Source organism: Triticum dicoccoides, chromosome 1B (assembly GCF_002162155.2).
Source record: "Triticum dicoccoides isolate Atlit2015 ecotype Zavitan chromosome 1B, WEW_v2.0, whole genome shotgun sequence".
NCBI lineage: Eukaryota > Viridiplantae > Streptophyta > Magnoliopsida > Poales > Poaceae > Triticum > Triticum dicoccoides.
Genome location: NC_041381.1, coordinates 269672768 through 269686294, shown reverse-complemented (window position 1 = coordinate 269686294; position 13527 = coordinate 269672768). Strand labels below are relative to the sequence as shown.

Here is a 13527-nt window from a genome sequence, read left to right as displayed (position 1 = left end):
AAGAGTTTCCTCATAGATGAGGTTTAATCCGCTGCCGCCATCCATGAGTACCTTGGTAAGACGAAAGCCGTCCACTATCGGACTGAGGACCAATGCGGCTGGTGCTCGAGCTGTTCGGAATTTAGGTTCATCGCTGGCATTGAAGGTGATAGCTGTGTCACTCCATGGATTCGTTGTTGCTACTTGGTAGACTTCGGCGAGGCTGCGGATTGTTCGCTTCCGCATGTTATTTGATGCGAAAGTCTTGAAGACTGTTAATACCGTACTGGTACTGTTGGGCTGGTTGTCCGGGGCTAGAAAGCCTTCTCCACTTTTGGCCACCTGCCGTAGTATCCAACATGCTCGAAGGCTATGTGTTGGAGTGGCGCCCTCCGTACTGTGGATTTTGCAGGGTCCGTTGAGCCATCCCTCCAGTACGGTTCCGTGCCCTTTAGGGGTTTTTTGCTTTTTGGTTTTTAATCCAGGTGCTTGAGTATGACGCACCCTTTTATTTCGGACTGGGGTTGTATTCAGGGCCGGATTGTCCCAAAACCTGGTTTCGGTTTTCCAGGCGCTCTCCATCGCACAGTATTTTTGTACAATGGTCGCTAGGTCGGCAAAGCGTGTAACTTCGCGACGACTTATGGCGTTTATGATTCCCTTGTCCGTGCAATTGTTGCAAAAAATTGAAATCGCGCTTTCTTCACGGCAGTCCTTTATCCTATTCATAACCAGGAGGAATCTGACCCAGTAATGATGTACTGTTTCATCCGGCTCTTGCCGTATTTGAGATAGATCGCTTATGTTTGGGTGGGCGGGTGGAATTAAGTTCGGAACCCTGCCCGATCTGAGGCTCAAAGGCCAAGAAGTTTCCGGATTTGGAAGCTTGGTTTGTTGGATGCCTTCCAACAAATCTGGTCCGATGCCTGACTTTAGGTTCAGTATTTGATTGACGTCCGTCCCTCCGCGGGAATCCGGCATGGAGGGATCGGGAATCCGGACATAGCTGGTTTTTAACATAGAAGAGGAGTCGCCGCATTGTTCCTCTACCACAACAACGTGGTGGGTGGCCTGGGGAGAGTTAATTTCTCTCAGATCAGTTTTAAGACCAATCTGATCATAGTCTGTAGCGACTCCCAGGGCGGCGATGCGATCCAAGAGCTCATTTACGGAGGAGAGCTCAATCGGATCTAACTGCTCGGCGAATTCCGAGCTGACGTGAAGATCGCTTTTGATGACTTGAGAGGTCACCATCGGAGCGGTGGCCGAACAGGCGGTCATAAGAAAACCACCTAGCCGGATAGTTTGGTCGGCGGCCAAAGCTCCCTTGACGACGGCGCCGTCTTTAAAGACGGGAAAAGGCATCCTTCCTAATTGCGACGGCACAGAGGAACTCTCAATGAAAGCACCAATGTCGGTGTCAAAACCGGCGGATCTCGGGTAGGGGGTCCCGAACTGTGCGTCTAGGCGGATGGTAACAGGAGACAAGGGACACGATGTTTTACCCAGGTTCGGGCCCTCTTGATGGAGGTAAAACCCTACGTCCTGCTTGATTAATATTGATGATGTGTGTTACAAGATTAGATCTACCACGAGATCAAGGAGGCTAAACCCTAGAAGCTAGCCTATGGTATGATTGTTGTTTTTCCTACGGACTAAAGCCATCCGGTTTATATAGACACCGGAGAGGGCTAGGGTTACACAGAGTCGGTTACAATGGTAGGAGATCTACATATCCGTATCGCCAAGCTTGCCTTCCACGCCAAGGAAAGTCCCCTCCGGACACGGGACGAAGTCTTCAATCTTGTATCTTCATAGTCTTGGATTCCGGCCGATGGTGATAGTTCGGCTATCCGGACACCCCCTAGTCTAGGACTCCCTCAGTAGTCTTATTTAAAACAAAATATATGCCTGAGCAAGCAATTATGATAATAAACAAAATATCCTTTAGCCAAAAAATGGTGTGTTGTTGTGTACAATGAGATATATATTCATATCCTTATTTGGTGGTATAAAGTCCCATTTTAAATATTGTTTCCAGCCGCCGCCGTCGATCCCATTCTCCTGACCGATGCTCGGTGTTAGGCTACGGGGAAGTGGAAGAGGGATCCAGGAGTGGATCGAGGCGCCACCAACCACCAGGTTGAACCTGACCTCGCCGACGGGGAAGTGGAAGAAGAAGGATCCAGGAGTGGATCGAGCCGCCACCAACCACCAGGTCGCACCCGACCTTGCCGGTGGGGAAGTGGAAGAAGAAGGATCCAGGAGTAGATCGAGCCGCCACCAACCACCAGGTCGCACCTGACCTCGCCGGCGCCGGCCGTTGACCCTCTCTCGTCTGCCATCGGGCCTCTAGTGGACATGTTGCGCCAATGGCACAGAGATCCACCGAATCCGTGGTTTAGTTAGTTTAGTTGTGGGCAAACACATATGATAAGAAATTTAACGCCCTTTAATAAAGGAAATGGTGACTTGTTGTCTACAATGAGATGTACACACACATTTACATTTGGCAGCACAAATTCTCATTGAAACCATGTTTCAGAATACATGAATTTGTTTATAAATAAATCAATACATGCAATCTCAAACATACTCCCTCCGTTCCTAAATATTTGTCTTTCTAGAGCAGCAACAAGTGACTACATACGGAGCAAAATGAATGAATCTACACTCTAAAATATGTCTATATACATCCGTATGTGGTAGTCCATTTGAAATCTCTAAAAAGACAAATATTTAGGAACAGAGGGAGTACTTGATAACGCTTGGTACGCACCATTTTTCTCTAACCAACCATTTAACTAATCTGATTGAACGTATTGTTAAGAGAATTAGTGGTTGGAAGGAAAAATTACTATCTGCCGGGGGGAAGGAGATCCTATTGAAGGCGGTGATCCAAGCCATACCTACCTATGCATTGTCGGTCTTTAAAATTCCTAAAAAAATTGTAAAGGAATCATTAACGTGTTGGCGCATTTCTGATGGGGAGACGAGGAGAACCAGAAGAGGATGCATCGGATGGCCTGGTGGAAAATGTGTGTACCAAAAAACCAAGGGGGAATGGGATTCCGTGACATCCACTGTTTCAACCTAGCTCTGCTTGCAAAATAGGCATGGCGTCTCCTTGATAATCCCGACTCCTTGTGTGCTACTATTCTAAGGGCCAAGTACTATCCTAATGGTGATTTGCTGAACTCCAAGCCAAAGCATGGTGCTTCCTTCACCTGGCAAAGCATTATGGCAGGCATCACTACTCTCAAGTGAGGTTATATTTGGCGAGTGGGGGATGGCCATAACATCAATATTTGGAAAGATGCCTGGATCCCAAATTGTGTCACTAGGAAGATTGTGACCCCTAGGGGGCATTTATTATCAAAAGTCGTAGATTTGATTGACCCGGTCTCCAATAATTGGGATGAGGACCTGATTAGACAAACTATGTGGACCATTGACACACAACAGATTCTTTCAATCCCAATTTCGCAACATAATATGACAGATTTTATTGCCTGGAGTTATACGAAAAAGGGTATGTTTTCGATACAGTCTGCTTACTCCGTGGAGTGGAATTATCAGTATGGTAGCAAACTAAAATATTCCAACGGGATGGGACGGAGCACACCTAACCCTATATGGTGTCAGATATGGAAGTTATCTTGTCTGGCTAAAGTCAAAAAAAATGGCAGACACTGCATGGCACTCTCCCATGTCGGGCAACACTCACTAATAGACACACGAAGCTCTCGCCCTCTTGTCCTGCCTGCTCTCGGGGTGTAGAAGATACGAAGCACTTGCTTTTCCTATGTAGGAAAGCGAAGGAGGTTTGGAAAATGCTAGGGTTGGATATGATTATTGAGAGAGCTTGTGAGATTGATCGTGCTAGAGAGGCAACATTGGAATACCTATTACTCCTTCCAGATCAAGATCTGCGCATTATGGGGTACGAAAATGTTCGAGAAATGTTAGCTATCTTAGCTAGATATCTATGGTGGGAGACGGAAATTAGTGCACAAGGAATTAACTCAAAATGAGACTCGGATCTCAATGGGGATCATAGCTCTTACATATAATTTTGTAAATGCATCATCTTCAAAGGCGTCCATGAAACAGGGGGGTTGGCAATGTCCTCCTAGGGGTTTTGTGAAACTCAATGTTGACGCCTCTTTTGACCATGACTTGCTGGAGGGTACGATGGGGGCAGTATTGAGAGACGACAAAGGTAGGTTTATTGCAGGGGGGAATGGAAAGATAGACTACTGCACGGATGTTCTCATGGCGGAGGCCTTAGACCTCAAATTTGGCCTAAATTTAGCACAAAGGGTGGGATGTAATCGCCTAATCATCAACTCTGACAATTTGGAGGTGATTGAGACCATGCAGGACGGAGGACAGTCAGCGGGATTTTATCATGACTAAATTCGAACATTGTAATAGAGAGGCAAATAAAATAGCACATGAACTTGCTAGATTAGCTAGATTTTTTTCGACTTCGGATTGGTTTGAGGAGCCTATGAGTGAAATTGTAACATTTCTCAGAAACGATGTATTAGTTATTGCTAATGAATAAAATTTTGTTTTAATTCACAAAAAAATCATTTAACTAATCTTTTCACATAACACCCTCTCACTAATTAGGTAAGTCCCTCTCACCAGTTCTATCATGCTAACAGGACCATCTGACCATGCGATAGCGACCAGGCACGGCCCACACACGATGGCGAGTGCTGCACCATGCACCGGTGACCGTGATGTGTGCTGCCCTGATGCAACGGCAAGCCAGCGGCCTCGGCACTGCCCCATGTAACGGGACCGGACGACAGTGCCATAGCCCAACGCAGCAGCGAGTCGGCGACATTGGAGCTATCTTGATGATGACCGTGTCTCTATGCGGTTAACTGATGTACCATACTTTTGTATTCTCATCATCGACTACCAAGAAGTTAACTGGACTGCCTATGTAATGGAAGAGGAACATTGCATTTTGTTGACACTCGAAAATGGCATAATCGCAAAAAATAACTGGAGGCTATAATGAGATGAGGTTAAAATTATGAGTTCATGTCACCATTTGATGGCTCTCTTCAAGAGGATCGAAAAAGATATGAAGATGGTCCAAAACGGAGCTCAGATGCAAAAGCTATGACAATCTTAGAGATGCATGTATTAACATCAGACTAAAGAATGGCATGAAACCTAATTAAGATGGCCTCTGATGGAAAAAAAATTACAACTACAAAGTTCTTCGTCTCGTCGAAACGGACAATTTTGATATAAAAATCGTCCCCAGCTGAGATCGTATGCAAAAGTTATAGGCAAAACCATGCGTTGTAGCAGTGTTTGGTCGGATCATCCGGGCCGGGGTCCGAATCATTCGGGTAATTGAAGCACCAAGACAACAGAAGGTTGGCAATAAAGCCGGATGATCTGGGTCCAGTCCCGGATGACCCAGATGGAGGCCGGACAGTCCCGGTAGAAGTCCGGACGCCCGGGCTGTTTTTCTGTTGCGGATGTTAGAAAACAGCCCGAAACTCCATCCAGATGACCTCAGATCGTAAAGTGTTCAACATGAAAGTTGTGTGTCTCGTCGAGACGGTTGATTTTGGTATCAAAAACGTCCAAAACCATGGTCCTATGTGGATTCTAGAGCCAATATAGTGGGCTGCTGTCAGAAAACTAGACTAGGCCGGATCATCCGGACCTAGAGCCGGACATCCAGGCCAGAGGTCGTGAGAAGTCCAAGTTTGGTTAGATTTTAATGATTTGGACGGCAATGCAAGTCCTTTTCTTGTACGGGAAGTCCATCCGCCTCTTATATAGATAAGAGGTGACGGCTGATTGAACAACAACACACAATCAATCAATTCATCTATCACTTTTTATCTTTTATTTTTTCTCCTTAACCCTAGTTCTTCTTCTTCTCGTTCTTCGTTCATTCTTCTCCATTGCAAGGCGGCGAACGTTGAGGCCCTAGGGGCGATCAGGTCGACCTACGGCAACCCATAGCCACTACGCGCCCTGACGGGGTCACTCCTGGGCTTGTGGGGTTTCGGGTCTACAAAAGCGCCCGCCGGATTGCTTACGTACCGCGCTTCCGGACGGGTCTCCTTCGACGTGAGCTACGGTGCTATCACACTCGGTGATGGAGGTACACGGTGACGTATTCGTGTGCGAAGACATTTCAAAAGAAGTTCCCTTGTCTATTTGGATCTGAAGGTTTGGTTTCTTAGCTATCGGGATGTGAAGATCAATCACTGTAATCTTTATTTTTGTTTGTTTTGGTCGTTACAGCACTCTACGATGCCTTTTACCTATTCTCTTATTCTAGCATATTCACATGCAACTCTTTTAATTTCTGATGTAATCCACGGGTATATAATTAATAGTACATTACTAAAGTCTAGCCAAGCATCATTACATCACTAAGACCTGATGATTAAGCTAGTGCATCTAACTCGTGAGCCACCGTGTAGCTTCCTCTACACATAAACTGGAACATCTAACTAACAGTGCTTAATGTCTCTGAGCTCATGAGTCATGACACGATCCGAAGTGAGAAGCAACTATTTTCAGTTTGTTGACACCTCAAAAAACTAAAGGAGAGTCGCACAGCTCCAGCGCAACATGAACAACAAATATCAGTGCACAAGCTTCAGAATATCAGGTACAATTCTTCAAAGAACAGAGTTTGTGCTGGATGATTCTTTAGAGAATTACAAAATCGAGGATTCAAGGTACAGTTGATCAGAGAACATAAGCAATAGCATTCCTTTTTTGGTAGCATGCTGGAGAGACCTAGCTAAGATACTATGCAGTCTACAATGAAAGAATTTCATTATAAACATATGTTGCCAGCCTGCCAGCCTGGTCCTTGCTTTGAAAAGAGAAAGCAAGAAAAGGATTATATTCAAACACATGTCATACCTGCAGGCAAACTACACTTGCCCAGAGAGACCTAGCTAAGATACTATGCAGTACACAGTGAAAGAACTGCATTATAAACATATGTTCGTAGCCTGGTCCTTGCTTTGAAAAGAGAAGGAAAAAAGGATTATGCAATAAACACTATAAGGCAAGAAACTATAAGTTCAACTGGCAGCTAACTTGAGCAAATGAAACTGAACTTATGCTTAAATGAAGGAATGAGACAAAATAAAAAAGAGAGAAGTGAACGACTATAAGATGATCCCCAAGTTTCAACTTAGATGTATATTGCATGAAATCTCCTTAAGCTATATATATGCTACCAACTGTAGAAAACAAGTGCTTATTACGTTTTGAAAAAATCAGTCCAACCATTCGTCTTTAAGAAATTTTTAAAGACTATCAGACAACACATTTGCACTACTATACATAAGATTTCTGCTTTACCTCTAGGAACTTCAGCATCCATGATGCAAAAATAGCAAGTAAAGCTACATGTATGCTACCTTGATCTAAACATGTGTGACTTCCCTAATCTTATTTTCTCATAAACCCAATGTTCTTTTTAGTTCCATGTAAACAACAATATGTCATAAGAAAATAATCAATTGACCATTTGCCAAGAAGTAATCAAGAGCACCTTCTTGTATGTAATAACAGAGGTTACCATGTTTAGAGCAAGAAATACTCGAAGCAAGCATTCAGATATGCTTCTTCCATAAGCTTCACAATCATCTGAAAATGCGAGTGTTATACATATGTACAGACTTAGAACATCATGCTTCCGTTTCTTCCACTGATCTTTCAAGTTTCATTGATCCTACACAATCGACCATCCTTTCAAGTTTCACTGATCTTAGACAACAAATCAAACCATAAAGAGAAACTAAAAATGGAGCATAAAGAGAAACTAAAAATGGAAAGATCAGAGGAGGAGCAGCAGTTAGGAAGAGAAAAGGGCTGGCGGAGGAAAAGGAGATGGGGAGGGCTCACCGGAGGATGAGCAGGGTGGCGGTGAGGGGTGCACAATGGCACAGGAAGAGGAGAAGCCTTCTCTTGCTAGACGCCGCGTGCTCCCTGGCCACCCCATCGCGCCCTCGTGCGGCATGACCCTCGCTCGTGCCCCTCCTTGACCCTGCATCGACCTCCTCCAGCGCTTATCTTAAAGGATTTTTTCAACCATTTGATCGGAACCACAAAACAAGCTACATGGAATTTCAACCTACTGCAGCTATACTCCTCTCCCCTCCCACAGCTACGTGACCTAGCACAACCTTTCTCCCACGAAGAAATTCACCAAGCCTTCTTATCTATGAACACCAACGCCAGCCCTGGACCTGACGGCTTCGGACCCATCTTCTTCAGAAAATATTGGAATATTGTCAGGCCTTCTATCATAGATTTCTTCACGGCCTTCCAAAATCAATCGGTCTCTCTAGAGCGCTTCAACCGTGCCTTCATGGTACTCCTACCAAAAACGCAAGCCCCAACATCTCCGGATGCGTTTAGACCGATCTCTCTCCAAAACTGCACCCCAAAAGCAGTGGCCAAGTTACTCACAAATCGAGTCAAACCGCTCATTCCTCTACTCATTCATTACGACCAGACGGGCTTCCTTCATGGCCGCAACATTGCCGAAAATTTCATCTATGATGCAGATATTCTCAGTACGTGCCACTCACGCAAAGCTCCGACTATGGTTTTTAAGCTAGACTTTAGGAAAGCATTTGATTCGATATGCTGGTCCTCCCTCATTCAAATTCTGAAGGTTCGAGGTTTTCCTAACACATTCTGCAGTTGGGTCCAAAACATCTTCTGCACTGGCAAAACGGCCATTCTTCTCAACGGTGTTTCAGGGTCCTGGATTCAATGTAGATGTGGCCTTCGCCAGGGTGACCCCTTCTCTCCTTACCTGTTCATCATCGTAGCAGATGTGCTTCAAAGACTAATCGCTAGAGCTTTCCAACCCAATGTCCTCTGCCATCCACTAAGAACAAACGAGCCGCCAGTGACACTCCAGTACGCCGACGACACTCTCATTATCGCTGCTGCCAGCGAAGCAGCCACTTTGCGGCTAAAAGAAACACTCCATGACTTCGCCCTTGCTACGGGGCTGCTGATCAACTTCCATAAGACAGCTCTCCTCACAATCGCTACTGAATCAACCACACAAAACAACATTGCTACTGCCATTGGATGCTCTCTGTCCTCCTTTCCACTAATATACTTAGGACTTCCACTATCTCCTACCAAATTGCCCATGACAGCTTTTGACCCAATCATAGAAAACTTTCGGAAATTCCTCTTTGGATGGGTAGCGCGTCTTCTCTCACGGGGCGCCAGGCTCACACTGCTGACTGCGGTCCTAGACTCCTTAACAATCTACTTTATGTCAGTTTTCCGTCTACCAAAATCGATCCTAGCTAAACTAGATGCCATTCGAAGGGCGTTCTTCTGGTCTAACGAGTCCACCTGCACTGGGGCGAGCTGCTTAGTTGCGTGGAAAAACGTTTGCAAACCTAAAGACTATGGTGGTCTAGGCATTAAAAATCTTGAAATTCAGAACCACTGCCTGCTCATGAAATTCTCTTCAAAAACCCTACAACACCCAAACGTCCCGTGGACCTTGTGGTATAACCAACAACACCCTCTTGGCATTACTTCAAAAACCACACGACCCTCCTTTTTATGGAAGATTATCAACAGCAACTTGCCACTGCTAATTGAACATTCCTTTGTCATCACATACAATGGTCTCTCCACCTTCTTCTGGCTTGATAAATGGCTACTACACTCACCACTACAAAAAGTTTTCCCAAACCTATACTCACACTCCATTGATGACAAGGTGTTAGTGGCTACTGTTTGGCAAACCAGCTTATTAGCGAACCTGCGAAACCGTCTGTCTAATGCTGCAGCCCGAGAGCTGGATTGTATGCTGTTGTTGCTGCAGGACTTCCAGCAGGTGAACCAACCGGACGAGCGGTCTCTCACCCATGGCCTGCCATTCTCTGCCAAGAATGCCTACTCTTCCATAGTGGCTGAAGACGTAACTGACCCACACCGTGATCTCGTTTGGGCCTCCAAAGTCCCAATCAAAGTCAAGATCTTCGCTTGGCTACTCCTCCGCGACAGACTAAACACAAAGGCAAACATGTTCCACAAGAATATGGCACAGTCTGCCGCATGCCCCCGCTGTCAAGACCCTCATGAAGACGCCCTGCACCTAATTTCAAGCTGCTCTTATGCTACCCAAGTTTGGTCCTCTCTAGGACTACAGGCTCCAACATCTCTCGATGATCTACTTCAACACCCAACACTCCAAGGCCTCAACCCCAACATATGGCCCTCTGTCGCTCTGTCTATCTCCTGGAAACTTTGGGACTCAAGAAACGCCCTAGTCTTCAGAAATGAGGATCACTCTACCCGGACCACGATTCGTAACATTGTTGCTGATTTCTCTCTATGGGTTTTTAGATTCAAACACAAGGAAGACAATTTATTTGCTAAGCAATGGCTCAATTTCCTTTCCTCAGCTGTCCACTAAAAGCTGATTTTGTAACAAAAACTGGTTGTAACCCTCCGTGTAATCCTCAAACCTCCCCCTTTTGAGTGGTAATATATTCAGGTGGGGAAGCTCTCCCCCCCGGTGACCGTTCAAACAAAAATTCCATTTAGGAATCATCTTCATAAAGTAATAAGTAAACTTGGTCATCCATGCACTAACTGTAGCTTGTTTGCTAATTTTCATCTATTCACAAATAAGACAATGTCATGTTTAAACTGAAGGTGAAAGCAGTACACATTCAGTTTCTAATTTAATTTAGTAATAAAAATCTCTATAAAGAAACAGACCAACTGCAGGAAATAAACTGGCATGGAACCAAATCAGTGTCCACAAAACCATATAGATATGCATGCTCATCAATCATGTCATACATTTCACCAGAATGAAAGCTTAGCTGGTGCTGGTGCCCTACCTCAAGAACCTCCAGCCCACACAACAGAAATCCACCTCCAGCCCACACAACAAAAATCCGTCCATCTCGACCATGAACAAACAGGAAACAGCATATGTTTTTCTCAGACACAGTACACTGAAGAAACAAAACTATGCAGGCTGGTTCAATAAGCTCTTATGACAGAATAAAGCCCATCTGCAAACATCATCGTTCTAGGCCCCAAAAAAATAACTGAACAAAGCCCATCTGCAATTATGACATCAGTCCCCAGTTTGGTGGTTAACTCTTAAAAGGCTTTAGGTCTCCTGACACATCGAAATGATGTATCCACATATGTAATCATAGCAATGCACTATAGAAAGATTAAAAGATAGTTCATATGTATTTTCCAGTTTTTTCTCTAGGATGAACAAAGGAGCTTGAAAGGACGGCCAATACTGGGTTTACCATGCAACAGACCTGTGCACCATCAACAGTGGCATAATTCGGCCCTGCAGATCATCACTGGGACATGAAAAAAAAAAGAGAAAAATGCATTGAAAGCTTGGACTTGAAATAGAAGATTACCCACTTGGTCTACTGATGGGAAATACATGTAAGCGTCAACCAAATGTAATCACGGTCAAGTATGATTTCTTTAATCTATTTAGGGTGTTTTGCCACGTACTGTGAAAGTAGCAAGGGGCTGTTCTTTAGTAAACAACAACTTATTAGCTTCAATTGACGTCCATTGACACTATACTGCTAATTTAAGTTAAGTCGTGATCCTAATATTTTAGTTAAACATTACATGGAAAGCTCAAACTGAACCGGGATTATCGATCTGTGTACTATAACCTGCCAAGGCTACCAGTACAATGCAGATAGTATGGAGGCCAACTTAAGAATGTAAACAAAACAATATAGACATTTAACGACATCAAACAGTTACAGGTTGCGATTTAAAGAAAATACATGATGAATCATTGCATACAGCTATAATTATGTACACTATGTTTTCTAACAAATGAAAAGACAACTACTCTTACTGTTCATAATTATATTTCATATATGTCGATAAGAAAGCAACCATGGTCGTGGATACCTTTATATGCTTCCAGTGATCCTGTGAGCATCTGCTAATACTCCTTGACATAAATCTCACTTGTCATCACCGTCATTTTTGTCTTGCTGGAACCACATCCTCTATCCGCAAACTGAAATAATAACAACAACAAATCCATCTTGAAGGTGTCACCCTAAACCTCCCCCCTGCTGATCTGCACAGGCATGACATGCCAATAACCAAGCAAACTCAACAATCCACACCATGCATATAATACCTCAAGTGAACTTCTTCAGGAAATTCACAGCACACTTCAACCCACTTGATTTATACACATGAACTTAACGGGATATGAGAATTTACACGCAACAATTCATGGTTAATGTGGAACTGAAGCGACAAATTGAGACAATCAAAATCTTACCTTAATGAACAGCCGAGCAAGGAGGAGACCTCAGGGGAAACCACTTGTGTGCTCTGAACAATAAGAATGACCATCATCATTAAAGATCAGTATATCACATTCAGCATACCCTCAGATCGACTAATGTAGATTATTGGTTTAATCTGCAAACAAGAAAAGCTAACAGGGGCCCTTCTACATGTTCATATGCTCTTCTCCTTGTGCTAATAGAGTCTGAGTTGGATGGTTGACTTGCCTAAAGTACTGCCCAGCGACAGCAGGAATAGCACTAACCCAACAAGCAGTTACATATTCACTAACAGCAGGAAGTAAGGAAGAACCTGAGGGCATGAGGGTTGTACAGAAGTATCTCTGCCCCAGCACGATGTGAACGACCCCGAGCAAGCGGAGCTCCTTGCGGTGACCCTCTCCCATCCGCCGCCGCACCTCCCTCTCCTCTTTCTCCAGCGCGATGTGTAGGATGACGAGCCAGCGGTGCTCGTTCCAGTGGCCCTCTCATGTCCGCAGCCGCACCTCCCTCTCCTCTTTCCTTTGTCTTTATCCTTCCTCTCCTTCCTTCTCTCTCTCCCTCATATCTTCTCTCTCTCCTGCAGATCGAATCGAGCGCCGCCGCAGTCGTCCTTTGACTGCAGGCCACCGCCGACGCCGGAGAAGCTCATGCTTGCACGGGATGAGGAGGGGTGGACAGCGGCGGCGCAGGAGAGGAGAAGCCAGCGCTGCTGGATCCTCTGCTTGGGAGGTGCCTTGTCTCTCTGGACAGCGCGCGCTCCCCGGCTACCCCATCACGCGGATCTCTGCTAGGAGGTGCCAATGGTTGGGAGGAGGCGGCGTCGAGGGCGTGGAGGGGATGAAGAGGTTCGGCCAACTCCAGCGCGCGACCGATCCGGTTTTGTCCGTACGGGGTAAAATCTGGCCAAACGGACAAAGTGGTCCGCAGTTTTCAGTTTTTATCCGTCCCAACCCAAACCGAGAGCAAATTTGTGCGACCGAAGCGTCCCAATGAACAAAAGCGGACGCTCTTCTCTCCTCCTTTTGTCCTCCTCTTGTCCGCTTGTGTCCGTCTCTGGCCCACCTGCCAGCGACCCAAACTCATCGCTCACCGCTGTGCTTCTCTGTCGCGTGCCCGTTGCGCGAGGCCGCAACTGCTCCGTCGCACGCCCGCCGCCCACCACGCGTCGCCCGCCCGCCGGCGC

General features: G+C 45.4%; 1 long non-coding RNA gene across 2 annotated transcripts; it reads right to left on the bottom strand.

The window, feature by feature from the left end:
- Positions 1-6496: 6496 nt before the first annotated feature.
- On the bottom strand, positions 6497-13219 carry LOC119331033. Of its 2 annotated transcripts, XR_005160365.1 has the most exons (4): positions 12655-13219; positions 12335-12387; positions 11950-12124; positions 6497-11369 (listed from the first exon to the last, which is right to left on the bottom strand). It is a non-coding gene; the product is annotated as an uncharacterized LOC119331033 (long non-coding RNA). The 2 variants fall into 2 exon arrangements; XR_005160361.1 differs by lacking the exon at positions 6497-11369 and having other exon boundaries at positions 11775-12124.
- Positions 13220-13527: the final 308 nt, after the last annotated feature.